The sequence below is a fragment of the Dermacentor albipictus genome, chromosome 1 (genome assembly GCF_038994185.2).
Source record: "Dermacentor albipictus isolate Rhodes 1998 colony chromosome 1, USDA_Dalb.pri_finalv2, whole genome shotgun sequence".
NCBI classification, from domain to species: domain Eukaryota; kingdom Metazoa; phylum Arthropoda; class Arachnida; order Ixodida; family Ixodidae; genus Dermacentor; species Dermacentor albipictus.
Genome location: NC_091821.1, coordinates 375,652,693 through 375,667,312, shown reverse-complemented (window position 1 = coordinate 375,667,312; position 14,620 = coordinate 375,652,693). Strand labels below are relative to the sequence as shown.

Genomic DNA, 14,620 nt, shown 5'->3' with positions numbered 1-14,620 from the left:
AGTGCGTCAATGCAGGCGTCGGTGCGAAGTTGGTTTGGCTAGTTCAACAATGCTTGCGTAACAGCATGCCTCAATACACATCGTATTAATGTTGCAGGTTTATAAAGATTCGTGGTATTGCCGGTGCAAGACCAAAAAGAGAAGGATAGTTCCACAGGAGCATTGAGATTCTCCTTCATTTCTTTCGTGATAGTGGGTGAAATAAATGTCTCGCTGTTCTATGAATCATGCGCAGAAGTTAAACGTGGTTAAAATATAGATCACTTGGAGAAGTACTGCTCACTGTTGACCCTCCACGTTTGCTGCTCCGGTTTCACCATCAAAATGTAGTCTCAATTCACCGAAAACCACCATTTCGGTGAAACTGTGACCTTCGCACACTGCCCTTCAAGGATGTCGCGCGAACTTCGTAACTGAGTTTCCCAACCACCCTGCTTCGAGAACTCGAGTGAAGACACTCTCGTATAGGTTGCTTTCTACGAGTTCGCACTGCAACGCATCGTGCGCTGCTCGCTATACTACGTTACACGCCAGCAAACGCTGTCACTGCATCGCACTTTGGACGAGACTGCCAACTTGTCAGCTGCACTGCCACCCCGCTGTCTTTCCACCAGTGCCTCACGAAGCCGGGGCACTGCACTTAAGACGCGTATCGCAGGAAACTTGCTTTCTCCTGGCACCTCGGCGTCTAGCATACACAGGGCGTGAAGACTCATCATTTTCGTTTTTCTCCTTCGCGCGCGCCTTGCGGTGTGTTTACCCTCCGTCAACTGCGCGCGCCAAAGTAGGCACGGCTGAAGTGCTGTCCAAACCTTGCGTGCACCGGGGAGATTCGGCGCCGGCAGAATAAACAGTGCGCGGCGGAGGAACGAGCAAAGCGTAAAAAAAGAAGACAGAAAGAAGAAAGGGAAGCGAACACCAAAGCGCCCGACGACTTCCATGCCAGCGGCAAATGAGACCCCGCAATGCGGCAGAGTGGTCATAAGCTGCGAGGAAATGTCTCAGCAGGTGGAAACAGTGGGGACATTCTCTACATCTTTCCTCCCACGGGCCCTTTATTCCGCCGCGGGCTATACACGCCGTCACCACAGAACGGCGTGGAAGTACCGCAGAGAGTGCAGTGCGCGACCGAAGTTTGGAAATGGAAGGATCTAGCTATTCGCGTTTCGAACACAAAATTTCTTTTGGAACTATTTGTCCTAGTCACTCTTGCGCTTAACTCTTCCTGAGAAAAGTTCGGCGGACGAGGAACCTGACGTTACCCATCTCCCGTCCACGCTCCAACACAAAACTGCGCGCGGGCGTCACTATGTCGACGACATGTCGGCGTCGGCCGGCGTGCACCTTCGCGTCCCGCAAGAAGTATTTACGAAAGGTGAGCGAGTCGATTAAGCGCCAGATTGCTACTGTTACCTACAACCGACGTCCCTTCCAATGCCAGGGAAAGCGACGAAGCAAAATATCACCACTGCGAGCTGGAGGAAACTGACTTTAGCGTGTTTATGTGACTGGACTTTACGTTTCAGGTGTTTCTTGTGTGGCATCTTTCGCGAGCTGTCCGTAGTGCATTTGACCTATATATCGAGTGTGTTTCTGCTATGTTTTTTTTTTCGATTTCCATGGTCTTCATGAGATGTATATGAACACCTAAAGGGGGGCTAACCCTTCCTAAACATAAGATACCAAATACTATAAAGAAAACGCCAATGCGGCCAATCCTTTCGCTGTCACACAAATTTTCGTTCATCCACTCCGTTCTCCGCGACGCACGCACAACAATCTCCGGGGGAAAGAGGAGCCTCCTTTCCTCAATCCGAAGCCACACATCTGTCCCCGTCGGGAGAGGTGGAACGCTATCCGGGACGGAGGCAAACAAAGACTGCCGCGTCGAGAACAAAACACAGCGTGGCCGGCCCTATTGTATCGATTATTACCCGGGGCGCGCTCGGGATACCGGAAGCAAGGTCCGATCTGCCAGAGGTCACCTCAAGGTTGTTTTCTCCCCTTTTCTTAACATCGAATAAGGCCACGTGTGCACCCCCGAATGCGGAAGCCCCGCGATGGAGGCAACAACAGTGGGTCACCCGAAGCCGCCAGAGGAAACGCCGGCGACAGTGGGTCAGCGGAGCGTTTAATGGGCATATCGTGTTTGGCCTTTCGCTTGGCGCGCTCGGTCTGGGGTAATAGCATTTCCTTTTGTTTGTGTTTTTTTACGTGTCTGCGTTGTGAGCAACATGAGCGAGACCCGCGATGCCAAAAGAGTGGGAAGCCCGAGGAAAAGATCAATAAACGTCTGTCCACTGAGTTGCTCATCGACTCGATAAAATGACTCCCTCGGACTAAACCAAAAGCGCAAAAGCACCTTGGTAGGTTTCGAGATGCGCGGTACAGTTCAGACGAGCACGAAAACACAAGTACCAGGAAGAGCATGCAGCCAAGAGAGCCTCGCTCTGTACTTTCCATTTGCCGAAGCCATCACAGCTAACGGACTGGCGCGCAAGAAAGTCGAGTAAGTCGCTTTGAGCAAAACATTAAGAAAAGGACGAAATTCGCCTAAAACATCGGCAAGTTTTCGTCTAAACGAGGAACCATCACGGACGGGAGAAAATTAGCAGTGTAAGAATATGCGAAATTTTGCACACTAATCGAATAGCCATAGCTATTCGATTTACACTGGTTTTGTACAACGTTTCTCTGTTCGAATATAAGGGATAGTAACAGTTATAGGAGAGTTACCCGCTGTTGTGGCTTAGCGGCTATGGCGTTGCCCTGCTAGGCACGAGGTCGCAGGATCAAAAGCCGGCCGCGGAGGCCGCATGCGATGACGATGAAATGCAATAATGCCCGTGCCTCGTGCATTGTGGGCACGTTAAGAGAAAGGTTTAGCTCGGGCCCGACTCTAACGCGGCCTATTGAAATACATGTAACACGCACAAACGCTTTTTCTGAGATATTGCGAGAGAAGACGGACGAAGCAGCGGGTGACGACCTCTGCGGAAGACACAAGGAGGAAGGCTCCCCTGAAGAATCCGCCCCAGCCGCAGAAGAACACAATTACTAGAGCTCAATTACTAGATTGGGTTTTCACCCAATCACTCACTCTGAGATAGCCCCTGGACCTATCCCAATAAAATGTGTTGCATATGAAAGCGAAAGGTAAATTCTATTGACTGTTGGAAGCGGAATCTAAATTTAGGGCCTGAATTTCGGTGAACAATATTCAAAAACTCTAAAGTTCAAGAAAAATGGAAGCGCGAAGTTTATAAATTAATAAGTCTGCATCAAGAACCGATATCGCGGTTCTGCAAACGGCATTCGTTAGATCATTCAAAGCGGACAAATTCAATAAGTGAATATATTTTATGCAAATTCGTCACGCTGTGTGAAAGCGTTCTGCAAAAGCTGTATTTCCATATTACTATATTTTTGATTTGATGTGTAAGATTAATTTTGTTCGCTTTAGATTCACTATTAGGTGCAATTCACATAATTGTGATGTCATTTTTCATTGCTGAGTTACAGAATTGTAAACTTGATAGTATCGTTTTCTAAAAATTTGCGATATTTATAACCAATTTCTAGTAAAAAGAAATTGACGACGTAAATCAAGAGTTTAAAAAGAACAGTCACTATATCTTAAGTTTTTCTTTTAAATGCTACAAACCTCGTCAAATTTTGTGCAGTGGTTGCCGAGAAAAATCAGTTCTCCTTTTACATGTATTTAGATAGGAGCACCCGAGCTAAAGCTTCCTCTTAAAGATGCCCTGGTGGTCAAAATTAATCAGTAGTCTCCCACAGTGGCGTTCCTCTTAATCAAATCGTGGTTTTGGCACGTAAAATCCCAGAATTCAATTCATTTATTGGAGAGTTCAGGGTGAGTGGGGCCTGTTCCTAATGATTCCGCTGCTGGAGAGCCATGGCTGTTGCGTAGACGCACCAGTTCTTCAGCCAACGTATACAGGATCGATAGGTTCTGCTCAATAAGTTGCGCTTATTGAATGCTTCACTTTTAGACAGCCTACGAATTTGTTGTCTTGATTTAGACGAATCAAACTATAGTTTCGCAGCTCTCATCATGCTTACGTTCCTTTAAAACAGCATGCGGTGCTGTGCGTTGTGGTATCACCCTCACCTCCTTTAACGAACAAATCACTATATGTGGATATGTTGAGCTTACTGCTCCTTTCTTTCATTATTTATGGTGTTGGGCTGCTGAGCACGAGGTCGCGGGATCGAATCCCGGCCACGGCGGCCGCATTTCGATTTCGTGCACCTAAATCTAAGCACACCCGTGTGCTTAGATTTAGGTGCACGTTAAAGAACCCCAGGTGGTCAAAATTTCCGGAGTCCTCCACTATGGCGTGCCTCATAATCAGAAAGTGGTTTTGGCACGTAAAACCCCATAATTTAATTTAATTTTTTCTTTCATTATTCTGTCATCGTCGTGGTGCTCGAGATAGGTGAAAGCCATTTAGCACTTACGAGCTCGTCACTTGACCAGACGTCCAGACGAGCAGTGCATCTATCAGCCATCTGTCAATTAATGTGAATAGGTTTCTTTCTTTCTCTTTTTTTACGTTACCAAACGAAGTCAGCGCAAGCTTTATAGTTCACTTTACTTACCGCCATATTCAGAAATGCATTTCAGCATGAAGCCCATGCTTGACTTGATCTAAACGACGCCGTGCGTGAACGTGCCGAAGACGCTCCATTGTTTCCTTCGGCACGTTCCCGACAGGCGCCATGTCAAGCATTAGCTTCAAGTTTCGCATATCTGGATATGGGGGTTAGAAATAAGAAAAAGATTCGGGAATTTATCCGATAAATCCCTAAACGCCCCTATAATATATATATATATATATATATATATATATATATATATATATATATATATATATATATATATATATATATATATATATATATATATAGTAAACTTGAACGATCGAGGATGATTGCCAATGTAAGCGAATAGCCGAATGCATCTAGAGACCTATTTGCCAAATGAAATTAACAATGCGCGTCCCAGCGTATATTTGTTGCATTAAATGTGTAATAATGAAAAAATACTAACAATGGTACAGCCAAATCCTGATAACCGGTGCACGACTATGTGTCGACTGTGAAACACCCTCGTCTTGGTCAGTCCCTGGCCTTATCGCGGTGTGTGCTGTAATTCACAGTAACATGAAAGACCAAATATATATATATATATATATATATATATATATATATATATATATATATATATATATATATATATATATATAATTCACAGTAACATGAAAGACCATATATATATATATATATATATTTATATATATATATATATTGGCAACTATTCATGTCGGTCAGGTTGTCAAATATGTGTGTCGTCTCCAGTGGCGCGAGCGCCGGCGTGGGAGGCGCCACTGCCGTCCTCCTGCCCCGAGCCCTGTCCTTCAGTCGCCACATGCATGGGGGCGACGGTGGCGAGAGACAATGAGAAGGGCTTACCAAGTGGGCCTGTATGTGGCTCTCGTAAGATACCATACGGGAACCAGGATATCGTTTCCTATAGCGCTCCAGCGCAGCATGTAAGCCTCCAGACTACCCAAAGCTCTCGCGTGACAGCGCGTGCATCTCAAGGTGCTACGCATATATACTCCGTTTCATACATCAGGTGCAACGCTGTGGAGGCTATAGAGATACTTTTTTGCAGTGGCTGCGTTCTCATTTTGAAATATTTCGGTGTTTCTCGACCCGACTTTTTTGTAATGTTTCTTTATATAAGCTAAGTCCCGAATGAAAAAAAGAGAATTTACCCATAGAAACAATCCATGTACTTATGTGGCTGCTAACGCGTTGTTTAAGGACACATCTCGAATTTCCCGCCACAAACACAGCCAGTATTTAAAACCGATCTTTGCACGAACAAACCTTTTCAAAAACTCATTTTTTCCGAAAACAATCAATGATTGGAATGCCCTACCTGGAAATTCCCACTGGTTACAGCCACCCACTTGATGAATCTTGTTGACTTTAACCCTTGTATATATTTGTATGTTTGCTTATTTTTGTGTCTGCTCACGTAGCCCCCTCCTGCTTGGACAGATGTCCGCAGTATTGTGAAAATAAAAAATAAAGAAATAAAAATCAATTTGTTTTTCGTTATTCTTTAATTGCAGCCCGTCGCGGCAGCTTCGCGTGCATGCTCGCGCGAGCAAACGGCACTGGCACGCTGCGAAGCATATAGACGGAAACGCGCGGAGTGATACATTTTGGTGACCGGACTTCTTGTGCAGTTCCCACAGCAATGCACCTGATGTATGAAACGGAGTTCCTTTTTTTATATAGTTGTCCTTCGGCTACGAACGTGCCCGGCAATCTGGTTGCCTGAGGGCGTGCGCCATTTGCATCAGCGCCTTTGTTTCTGCGGGGGAAGTCCGACCACCCCCGAAACCGGGTAAAATAAAGAAAAAGGTTTTGAAGACGGTATAGCTCGTATTCCGTGTTACTGTGAATTACAGCGCACACCGAGATAAAGTCAGGAAATGACAAGGACGAGAGTGTTCCACAGTCGGCACACAGTCACGCACCGGTCATCAGGATTTGGCTGTATCGGTTTTTTTATTATTATTATCACAGATTTAACGTGCGCATATATATGCCTCGAGCATAAAAAAGAACTGCTGGAAGAAATATTCAAAGAAGGACATTCGCTTTAAAAATGAATGTACTGGTCAAGGATGGGAAACTTTAGTTCACCGCTGCTAGGGTGTTTAGAGAGTGAAGGAAATCGGTTGCGAAGGAAAGAAAGGTCACGTACGAATTCTCGGAAGATTACATACGCAAGACGTGTATGCAGCCATCGTATAATTGCACTTTCAGAAATACTAAGGTCACTATTATATGAAACGGAGTAGCCCTCACCATTATAAGGCTACTAAATCCCTTCCTTTCATATTTACTTTAATTTACCGCCATGCGTTTCCAATCGCCTTCCAAGAACGAGCAGGCAAGTAAATCGACAAAAGAATGCGAGCGTTTAGTTATGCGACTCGCGATCTTCTCTCATGCCCAAATGGATTCTCATGTATTTCTTATCAACTGCCAGAGATTGATTCGAAATCTCAGTATTGTCTATTCAACCTATTCCATAGTCCCGTTTCTTTCTTTCTTTCTTTCTTTCTTTCTTTCTTTCTTTCTTTCTTTCTTTCTTTCTTTCTTTCTTTCCATCCGCCTCTACGCCCTCTCTTCTTTATTTTAAGTTCCAGGTCATCTTTATTTCTACTGCACTGTCGACTGCTCAAGGCGCGCTGCAGTTTTTTTGTTTCTTTCTTTCTTTCTCATCAGTTTCCTTTGTTTACCTTCGCTCTTCTTTGTCTCCTGCTCACTCTCCCACTCAGCATTTTCCTAGCCGGTTCATTCCTTCGAATGAAGCAAGCACGGCCGGCTGCCCTCGGCCACGCCTGCACCACGAAGCAGAGCCACACGGCGTCCACGAAGCCATGTATAATTCACGAGGGTCACGGCGCGCACGAGCATGAAGCGGCCAGCCTGCTCTGCCGACGCACGCCCGGAACCCGGGCCGAAATTGAATACCGCGCGTGACCCGACCTTTACGAGTGTGAATACGCAAAACAGCTCGGTTCGACACGCGCCCGCGCGTGCGCTCGTTTTAATATAACGTGCGAGCGACGGTGAGCTCGACTCGCGCGAATGGCGGCGTGGCCCGTCGCGCAGTTTCGGTACTTCATCGGTCCCTTTCTACCGTCAGCTGCCGGACGCCTGTGAAGGACAGTCGCTGTCACGCCAAAATCGAACAGATCTCGTATGTACATGTCTTGCATTAAACGAGCAACGATGCGCGATTCCACATCTCCCCGTGCAGAGGTTGAAGCGGTTTCTCTCTACCTCGGCTTGCTTTTGCTGAAATTAAGGCCATTGCTTTGATTTACAAAGCACTGGTGTCTAACGAAGTCGCAATGCACTGTAGCCTGTAGCATTGTGGAATTTGGCGTCCCGAAACAGCAGAGTACACTGTAAACTAATTCGCATGCTTAAGTGTACATAGGGGTGTCAATCAACCTATAACTCTTACTCTTACGCCCTTTTTGTGTCATCATCATCATCATCCTGGTTACGCCCACTGCAGGGCAAAGGCCTCTCCCGTACTTCTCCAACAACCCCGGTCATGTACTAATTGTGGCCATGTCGTCCCTGCAAACTTCTTAATCTCACCCGACCACCCAACTTTCTGCCGCCCCCTGCTATGCTTCCATTCCCTTGGAATCCAGTCCGTAACCCTTCATGACCATCGGTTATCTTCCCTCCTCATTACATGTCCTGCCCATGCCCATTTCTTTTTCTTTTTTTCAACTAAAATGTCATTAACTCGCGTTTGTTCCCTCACCTTATCTGCTCTCTTCTTCTCCCCCCTTAACGTTACACCCATCATTCTTCTTTCCATAGCTCGTTGCCTCGTCCTCAATTTATGTGGAACCCTTTTCGTAAGCCTCCAGGTTTCTGCCACATAGGTGAGTACTGGTAAGACACAGCTATTATACACTTTTCTCTTGAGGGATAATAGTAACCTGCTGTTCATGATCTGAGAATGCCTGCCAAACGCACCCCAGCCCATTCTTATTCTTCTGATTAATTCCGTCTCATGATCCAGATCCGCCGTCACTACCTGCCCTAAGCAGATGTATTCTCTTACCACTTCCAGTGCCTCGCTACCTATTGTAAATTGCTGTTCTCTTCCGAGACTGGTAAACATTACTTTAGTTTTTTTCTGTGTAGATGTGTTAGTGCCAATTCAATTTGTCATTCTCTTTATGCTCGCTGCAAAGCAAATATAAATAAAAGCGAAGAAACTTCCGTTCCTACTTACCTGCAATAAAGCCTCCACCAAAATGCAGCCGAGGTCGAACCCTCGTCGTCGGTCTCAGCAGCGCAAGGCCATCGCCACTAAGCCTCCTCGGTGGGTGTTGCCAATCGTGCTGCAAAGCAATATGCTCGTTTGGTAAGGGCACACCGTCACAGTAATAATCTAATAACGCATGGTAAACGGTATGACCACTTCAGGGGGAAGTATTCTGTAAGAGTCCACTAATGGACTGTCCATTTCGGCCGCTGCTGATGGTTAGGGCCGCTCGTCTCCTCCTCTCTCGTACAGCTGCAGCCAATCAGCAGCGGTCGAAATGGACAGTCCACTAGGTGGACCCTTACAGAAGACCCCTCATGCTGTGGCTCGAAAGGGCTCGAGCGGCGCTAGAAGCCAAAGCTGCTCAGTCGTAATCCTAATCCGATGTCTCATTTTGGTCGTGCAGTAAAAGGAGGATGTGGTTGGCTGCAGGTATATGGATCTAGCCTTGCAAGACATGCAGACAATTGCTCCGCACTAGCGCTTCTTTTCAGGAAACATTAGGACCGTTCCTCTTCCTTCAGAAGTGTAGCGCTAGATGAGTGAGCGAGACGACGCGCACGGCGAGGCGGAATAACCGCAGACACAATTGAGCCCGCCGTCAGTGAGTCATCCCACTCACTACGCCGCGCTAGGCCTCCCAGCCCCCGACACAACATCCCGGAATGAACCTGCCAAGCGTTATCAATCAAATGCCAAGTCGACGTCTCTTAAAAACTTCAGGGGCAGTCATTGCATGGCGGTCAATCTCAATTGTCATTCCTGTTGAATATTGAAGTATCTATAACTGCGGTGGGTATTAGCCCTAATAACGCTCTCTGTCAACTGTTCAGACATCGTTTCCAGCACCTAGACCCACCGCGGTCACCGCCTTCATCGACCTCACGCATTTGCAGTACCAATCGACGGACATCACGTATAGATATGCGTGCCATTTGGGTCGTGCTATCCCGTTGTCCTCCTTGGAGAATGGTGTGGCGTCTGCGGATTCGAGTCTATAGGAGAAATTGAAACAAGACGTCATTGAATGCCCATGGTCACAGGTTCACGGACAAACATTTCCCGATATCTCACGTAGGCTGATACTTCATATAGGTTTCACATATAAGTAAACTGATTCTCACAACGCTAATTGATTACTGGATCGTGCACATGTTACCTTTGAAACAGTTGCGCCATAGGATCCCTGCGGCTGCTAACATGAAATGAGTTCAGCGCGTAAACAAATCGCTTAGGTCCCCTGATTTCATTTTTCTTGCCTACATCAGTCCAGCTGTAAGTTGTTTTATCAGTGTCGCTAAGCCTATACGTACCAGATCAGCGTCTTCAGAGAAGCAGACGGATCTATCTGCACTAATCACATTTGAATATCTGCTCCCATGGCGCAATACAGAGAGGCTTTCACAGGCAGCCACTGAGCCATTCAAATAAGATTGCCCCCATTAATGCGAAGAAATTTCTAGTATATTGGAGAAGTAGAGCCCTCACTCTTTCTCTCACTAATGTAGTAACTCGAGAAATTGGTAAACTTGGCAGCTGCGCCTTTTAGCTGCGCACCTTCTGATGAAGACACAAACAAAAAAATTAAAAAGCTACTTTTGCTAGAGCACTAAAAGCTGACTATGCCTTTACGACGCAAATGCGATACACCCTTTACGGATACCTCACACACCTTTCTTCATTCTCTACATACACCTTGCCACCACACTGCACACCCTGCTACTGGCAAAAAAAAAGGCATTATTGAGTCCGGCGCTGAGTTGAAAGGTAGAAATGGTTCAGATGGTAGAAACCGATGTTTCCTCCGTATAGCTCGTTAATGCCTTTGACCTATAGACAAACATAAACCGGGACTGGTAGCGGAGGACCAGTCACACCTATAGCGAGACCTGCAAGCTGCCGGCGATTTGCCAGGATCAATGACCCGCAAAAGACCTCGGCCAAATTGCGTCATCATTCTACATCTGATGTAATTACTTCTTCCGATATTGCCATACGAGTAACTCGGAGGCATTGTAATTTGACTTGCATAAATTGGATTTGCAAGCCTGCTCTGCATAAGGTACATTGGAGATGTTTCCACAAGTAGACTTAGTTTGGAAGTCCTCGCCTGGCGACTTCTGCGGCTATCATCAGAGAGCAATGTCATTTACTACCACGTGTCCGGCAATTCTTAACCATGCATGCATACAAGAGGATGGCGCAAGTACTGGTCCGCTGCCGTCCAGCATTATACTATGCGCATCTACAGACAAAGCCGTCAGGCTCTAGTGTCTATATATAGCGCATTTCCAAAGCCTCCTCCCGCGACTTCGCGGGTGCTGGATGCTGCTGTCTTGCACATTATACAACAACTTCGGCCACTGGATATGTCCAACTGAGCATATGGCACATGGTATACGACCGTGCTTTTTAAGCTTACCCAGAATGGATATGTGCCATTGGGTAGGTGCCCCAATAGACAAGCAGAACAAGAGGCAAGAAGTGAGACTGGAAGCAGAAAATCGAAGAAGTCAGCCAAAGAGAAGTGAAGGAGTCTGCATCAAAAGCACCGAGTGTGAGCAAAATGGGACCAGCCTGTGCACTCGGCGAGGGGCGTTGAGCCTCATAGAAGTGGGGCTATTTCAGTAAACATCAAAGCTTATAACCGATTTCCACACATACGTGGGATTCACTTATATTTTTTTCTTTATTCCTTTTTTTTGTTACGCACCGATCAATACACATTCCTAACATATTGAGAAGCGTTCCTTTTACTTCTGCTGTCCTTCACTTCTGCTTCTAACAATAGACCGAAAGCAAGTCGTGTTCTGCCCATATATGGGAGCGCTGAAAACGTTAACAGCCGTTCGTAAAACATGCATTTCGCAAAACACCGATCATGATATACTCACGCATCGTGCATAGCTTTTTCCGCAGAGAACACCCCGTCCCGGGGCGCCTCTCCATTGCGTATATAGTAGCTATACGTACTACGCGTAGGTGAATGTAGTAGCTAAATATATCGGTGACAATATAGATAGCTTTAGCACAGACGCGTTTACGCCCAAGGGCGCAGCCATATGGGCTGGCTATCTATATTTATTACTTTTCTTTTTTTACTGCTCTGCCAAACGTCAGGATTGTCCCGCTTTCCGAGAATGCCGGCGACATCGTAACTGTTATCGAAAGGCTCCATTATGGTGACGACCATTCCATAACATATGCCTCTCGTTGGCCAGAAAATCTGAAGCCATAAATGTACAGAAACATTTAAGCAACTCCAGCAAAATATAGCTGTCCGAATTTGGAAAACATTGTTATAGAAGCGTATAGTTTACAAGGTAAGCAGCTGGCAGACGGAAGATCTTGCTGTGGTCATTACAAAATGCCGGAACCTTAGAGATATATATATTTTTACAGGCAGTTCTGTGTTTATTCCAGAGCACCCACCACTTCTCTGTAGCCATTCCATTGATCGAATTCGTATTTTATGAGTCATGCTGTTCATTGCTGTACAAATTGCGATGTGTAGATTCCTCCTGCTCCGACGCAACTGCATTTCATTATTTTCTGTATTTCTTGAGTGAACATGAATGAGGAAAGTCGCCAATTGGTGCCGTCAGCAAAAGCACTGCGCCACAAGTTGTGTCGCAAATTCTCATGGAACGCAAAGTTTTACCAGGCAAGACTATTCACAATGTGAACTGGCGCAGTTGCGTTTTATCGCATCGACAAAGAATTCTCGCATTTATTTTTTGCGCGAGTACAAGGCGCTCCGGCCGCCATTTGCCTCTCTTGTCGAGTTCAACACGTAAAGATTATTTCCGTTTTTCTCCTATGATAGCCCATGTTCTTCTTGTTCTTCAGCTTCTATTTTTAAGAGTGCCTCAGACTTGAGACAGTTTAAGAGATTCAGACTTGAAGCAGAAAAAAAAAGAACTAAAGTAGCTTCTCTACCTAAAAGCTAAGCTAAACATCAACGTCAACAGAAGTTCAGGCATCGATATGCTGCATGTCTGTCTGCGACACCTACTCGTACTACAGCACCAGGAAACTACGAGACAAAGGCGTTCGTAAACCGAACAAGAGCTGTTCCGCTGCCGATCCGTCGAAACCGAGCAGTATACGTACGTCTTTTCAGTCGCAAAGAATGCCTTTGAACGCGTTCCTCCGCTTTGTCAAATTCTTTGCATTGGAAAGCGGATTACGCACGCCTTCGCACTGTACACAAACGCGCATGCGCACAAGCTGTAGGCGATGAGGCACGCGTTCGCACCACACACAGTCATCATCTGCCGCAACTTGCGAGGAGCTTTGTTCACCCCCTCCCCTTTCTTCTTCTTTTTTTTTAACCCGTCCCCGGTCTCTGCTATTGCCACTGGAGCACTGGAGACGCACATACAATGGCGAGGTGACAAACCGACTGGAAATATGGGACGCCGGGCTCCACTCGGAGCCGTTGCCAGAGCTAGCAGCGCCCTTTTCCGAAGGCCTGTAGTCCCTTTGTCCCCATGTCTCACTCCCACAGTTCGCCCCCACTCTCCCCCTTCTTTGCACGTAGTGGCTACCGTGTATTACCTTGTCGAGTTTTCGCCGCCTCCTTTACTCCCAGTGAGAGAATATTTTGTTTTCTTTCGGCTTTTGCTGCTCTCCGCGTTGACACGATCGGCTGAAGATATGCACCGTTGTGGCGCTGGTTGCCACGGCGCGTTCTCCGGATCCAGGAAAATGTAAAGAAAAACATTCCCTGCAGAAACGTTTCAGTATCGAGTCCAATAATTTCGCGCGTTGTCTGTGAGATTGGGATTCGTACACCCTGTAAGAAGAGTGGGATAAACATTTGAAAGACATATGGATCTACTGAGATGACTGCGCGTCTATAGAGCTGTTTCAACGGGGGCGTATAATGCAATGATAGTCGTGGTCGACAAAAATGCAAGCGCCAAACTTGCGAGAGACGGGAGAGCAGTAGCTCAAGAGGCCTTTAATGCCGTATACGTGGTGTAAAAAAACAAACACCCCATATATACACGTATATGAGACAGCGTTTACATACGGTGAGCCTCGCTTCGTCCAAAACACGGCAGAATCTCTTTTTCCGGGGAGTGAGCTCACATTGCAGCTTCAGTCATCTCATTTCTTTCCCCCGATGGGACACGCCAACGTTTACGCGGACCGGAAGAGACAACTTACTCGTCTGGGTATACCTTTTCATGGCGCATCAGTGGGATTTACCTACTTCGACCCCCTTTCTTCTTTATTAAACTTGCTCAATATATGAGTACAACAAACCCTCGCTTTAGCTTCATCGTCTTATTCTGAATATTGCTTCACTCGAAGTGCTACAGCATCCATATTGTAGTTCATGAATTTTATACCACGGATTTTTCGAAGTAGAATGGCACCGGGTATCCATTTAGTACGAAGTGCGAAATCTGCCCGAAACAATTGGGGTGCAGCATACACGGTGATAACTTGCTCTTCTTTCTGTCAAGCTGGACAGGCAAAAAAAAAAAGCGCTGTGAAGGCTACTCCGCCACGTAGAGTCCGATGTTCGAGACGGACTTAGGAGCGCCGCTTCTTAAGCAAGCTGGGAATTCATATTTTGCAGCGGTTGCGCTATGCCGCATGGACAGAGTGAGGCACACAGATACTAGAGCGTAGTATACGGAAGGCTGGGAGAACACAAGCACAACGTTACGCGTTAAAACGACGGGCGCCTCTCAATAC

At 46.4% G+C, this 14,620-nt stretch overlaps 1 long non-coding RNA gene across 1 annotated transcript in view; it reads right to left on the bottom strand.

The window, feature by feature from the left end:
• LOC135901749 (uncharacterized) overlaps window positions 1–14,620 on the bottom strand; it is a 275,089-nt gene that overhangs the window by 94,802 nt on the left and 165,667 nt on the right. The window contains exon 2 of the long non-coding RNA XR_010564262.2: window positions 8,876–8,984. This is a non-coding gene — a long non-coding RNA (uncharacterized lncRNA). The remainder of the gene's footprint in view (window positions 1–8,875; window positions 8,985–14,620) is intronic.